Source organism: Mus pahari, chromosome 4 (genome assembly GCF_900095145.1).
Source record: "Mus pahari chromosome 4, PAHARI_EIJ_v1.1, whole genome shotgun sequence".
Taxonomy (NCBI): Eukaryota; Metazoa; Chordata; class Mammalia; order Rodentia; family Muridae; genus Mus; species Mus pahari.
In genome coordinates, this window is record NC_034593.1 from 142313632 (window position 1) to 142318302 (window position 4671).

Sequence of the window (4671 nt, forward strand, 5' to 3'; positions counted from 1 at the left end):
TGGATATCCATGAAGGAACAGTAGTCAAGACTGACTTGTGCCATCTATGTACAGATTCACAGATAACTCTCACACACACACACACACACACACACACACACACACACACACAAGAGAGGGAGAAAGAGAGAGATGGGGATAAAAAGAGAGGGGGAGAAAGATATCTTAAGGAACATATATAAATGAGATATAATTAAATACATGTGACACAAGCAGATATGGACAGATTATCTGAAGGAAGAAACAGAATCAAAATCGTGTGACATCTGGGAACACAGGACAGAGTAAAGGAGGGAGATGCCTTAGAACATAGTAAGATTTTTCCCCATCAACATATATCTAGTAATAGATATAATGTTCACAATTTTAGCATTAAAATATTGCTTTCTGAGATAAACTTATTTTAAATAATTTCCAGTTGCACTGATTTTGTTGCAGATTCTGTGATTTCATTTCTCTCTATAAATGTTCATATATCTTGTGTATGACATATATATGTTTTGGTCTGGGGCACATCATAATGCTATGTCCATCTTTCATTAATATACCTTTATGTAGTAATAATTTTGGCATTAGTTTCTTTAAAAACACTAAAATGTTATAAGAATATGTTTTCATTTTAGTCCCTGGTACAGGATATGAGGCTGCCTTGGATTGTTCACAGCAGCTGACTTTGATTTGTCTCTTGCAGGGGCATAATTTTGCCAGTATCAGATAGTTTCTGTGATTGTGCAGTGATGAGAACTCCGGGGCTTTCCAAAGGGTATATATAATGCTATAGCTATGGGAGGTGGGGTGGGTTGCTGGTTGGTTGCTGCTGGTTTTTGTTAATTGCATTTTGTTATGTAGTGTGCACAAAGAAGAAAAAAACTAGATATCCTGACAGTGAAGATCAAACTTGCTTCAAGAAACTCAAGAAACTCAATAATCCCCTAATCAGTAGAAGTCTAACGATAATGTGCCCTTTCTTTTTTATCGGTTTTTTCTCCCCTCTCTAATGTTAGGGGGTTGAAAGGTTAGATAAAGGATGGAGAAGGATTAAAGAAAGAAGACCTGTCAAAGTAACATAGACCAGCTACACTTTAATTCTGATTTCTATAGAGGCTACCCAGTTCATAATCTTATCATCATCTATTGCCATTTCTTTTCTTTATGGTAGCCAGTTTTAATTCGTATTCTACTTTCAGTATGACTGTTCGGTGGTTTCAATGTCTGTCCTACAAGTCCTACAGTGCTGCTGTGGCAGAAAGCAAGGAGGGAGAGTGGCAGAACTCTAATGGCCTTTCAATGACTTGACACTCAAGTGACATACACCCAGTGTGCTTAAGCTCTTCAGCTAGAACTTCAACAATGTTTCTTTACATAACACAGAATGTCTGTGAAAACTACCCTAGGGGTGCAAGAGCAGGCAAATGTACCCCTGGTTTAGAGATACTCAAACATTCTCTTTGACTAATCATGCAAAGGAAACAATTTCAAATGTTTCATATGTACAGATGACAATTGAAGATCAATGTCAGCTGTATTTAAAAATGAGTATAGTAGTTTAAGCATAACCCTAACTTTAGAATGTCTCTTGGTCAAATGACTAAATGATGCAAAAAATGATCATGGTGATCCCCTCTCTTATTAGAGACAGAAACCAGGACAGCAACTCCTGAAGCATCAGGCAAGAGGCCCACAGGGCATCTTACTTAGACACAGATCACTGTCTTACCCTTTGGTCCTTTCTCAAATTTGACTTCCTAGGTCCTCATAAATAAAATTCTGTCAAAGCAAGTCTTTGCAGGCATTCATAGAATCCAAATTGAGGAACCTGATCTAACTCTTCTTCGAACTTTGAAATTTTTTATCAGACAAATAATGCATTAAAACTCGGGTTAAGACCTGGCAACACTTAGATTTCAACTACAGATCCACATATTAGTTGTGAGGAAGGTGCTGGATATGAACATTGAACAAATAGGAACTAAAACTTAAATTCTGTGAATTCAAGCACATAAAATTTGCAACCCTATAGGTGGAACAACTATAGTACCAACAAGTACCCCCAGAGCTCGTGTCTCTAGCTGCATAGATAGCAGAAGATGACCTAGTCGGCCATCATTGGGAAGAGAGGCCCCTTGGTCTTGCAAACTTTATATGCCCCATACAGGGCAATGCCAGGGCCAAGAAGTGGGAGTGGGTGGGCAGGGGAGCAGGGACTGGGGAGAGGGTATAGGGGACATTCAGGATAGCGTTTGAAATGTAAATGAAGTAAATATCTAATAAAATAATTCTCCATGCCATGATTCTTTTACTGATACTTGGTTTTGGTGACATAAAAATTGGCTGTTTTATTTAGTTTTTCAAGCATATTTTCCTACTGTATGTATATGAATTATTAACATTTTAAATGAAGATATTTCTATCCATTTCTTGGTAATGTTGAATTGTGTAATATGGTTTGTTTGGTGAAAACACAAACTGCTGTCTCTTAACTTTAAGTGGTTGATGTCTGCCCCTGTCCATTTTGTGTTGTTCCAGTCTTGCCAGACTAAGAAGTAGTATTCTCCTGAGTTTGCCTTTCTCTTCTCCTCGTAAATGACAAGTGACAGCCTTTGTTCTCCAGATTGCCTTTTCTTTGAAGAGAGAGATCACCTTATTTCTATGATGCCCAAACCCATCGTTAGGAGATAAGAGCCTTGGGATCCTCTTTCCACTAATGCACTACACAATTCCCAGGGTGGTTAATTTCACCCTAGTGGTCAGAAAGAGGCAATGTCCTTCTATCAGGGTGTTACCATGGACACTAGGAAGAAGTTGATGCTCTTGTGTTTTCTGAAATGGATGAATTACAAATCATTAACAATCTTATCTCCCAACTGTCAGTCTTTCTTTCCTTCCTTTCTTCCTTTCTTCCTTCCTTCCTTCCTTCCTTCCTTCCTTCCTTCCTCCCTCCCTCCCTCCCTCCCTCCCTTCCTTCCTTCCTTCCTTCCTTCCTTCCTTCCTTCCTTCCTTCCTTCCTTCCTTCCTTCCTCCCTTCCTTCCTTCCTTCCTTCCTTCCTTCCTTTCTCCTTCCTTCTGCCCTTCTTACCTTCATTCCCCCTTTCTTTCTTCTTTTCTTTCCCCTCCCTCTGCCCCCCCCCCTTGTCTCCAGAATGTTCATACATACACAGTATAAAACCATCGCTCTTTGGAAAGGGTATCTCAACAGATTTGATTTTTTTATATACTTTTGCTTTTCAAAAATTAGATGAGTTGCTTCATTAATTTCTTTGTATCTCTGCTTCTCCTCCATATGGCATGACTGGCAGATGGAGACAGAACTGCTCGAATATAAAGGGAGAAGATCCAACTACAAATATATCACAAGAACAGCAAACAAAATCTCGTGATTATTGGACAGTAAAATGGCAAAGCCCATCTTTGTCTCATGTAGATGGTTTTCAATATGCACACTACAGCCAAACTTGTTTTGTAAGCAGAAAAATTTTGACTTTCCTGGAAAACATTATTAAAAAATACATTTGCCCAATACCTACTATGTGTTGTGAAAGCAGGTTGGGTTAAAACAAAGGTAGAATAAAGATATAAGATTGTGCTAGAGATGTAAGATTGTGCTAGAGATGTAAGATTGTGCTAGAGATGTAAGATTGTGCTAGAGATGTAAGATTGCACTAGAATGTAAATAGTAGTTTCTAGAATGTTACACATTTGATGATAGGTTGAGCATATTTAGGACAGAGGATTTTCATGTATGCACTCTGCATCTTCATTTTTATTCTTACCTATAAAATTTCTTCAAGGTCTTCCTAAGTGACCACTATCCCACTTTTCTCAATATGTATTAAGTTAATCCATTGCAAACAACTCACCCATTTCTTAAGAAGGAAATAAATACTTTCTGAGCCCCTCTGTATATAAGCAGCATTATAAGGCACTAACTCTTCTTTTTCCCATGAAATAAAATAGAAAGAAAAGTGGTCAGATTAAACATTCCCATGAAATGATAAATGGCAGATGATGCAAACCCACAACATATTCCAAGTAACTCCTAGAATTATTGCATCTAGTTAGAAGTGGGGCACATATCCCTCATGTTTAATCAATGCAGTGTGACTCTCCTGTCCAGCTCTGCAGGGTTCTATTATTCACAGTAGTTGTTGAAGTATAATCCTAGATCCCACTGCTCCTTTACCATCATCTAAAAGTATATGGTTTATTCCCATATCCATACATCTTAAAAACTGCAGTGCATGCTTCCATGCCTGCTTCAGGAGACTCGTCATGTGCCTTGCATGCACCATGATATATAGCAGCAACAGAGTGAAAAGGAAAACAAACCAAAACAAAACAGACAGGCAACTCTTGCTTGTGGATTTGATTAGTCAATATTGCTAAAATGTCTATCCTACCTAAATTTAATAAAGCCTCTATTCAAACATCAATATTTCTTTTGGAAGTATCGGCAAAAGGATTCTGAAATTTATATGGAACCATAGAGTCCTGCTCAGGTACCAAAAGCCATCTGAGAAAAAAGAAACAAAGCCACACTCTGCCAGACTTCATGATATAAGAGGAAGTCATAGAAATGAAAGTAGCAGGCCATTGGCCTGGTCGAGATACCTGGACACACTGAGCACTAGCAGGCCATTGGCCTGGACGAGATACCTGGACACACTGAGCACT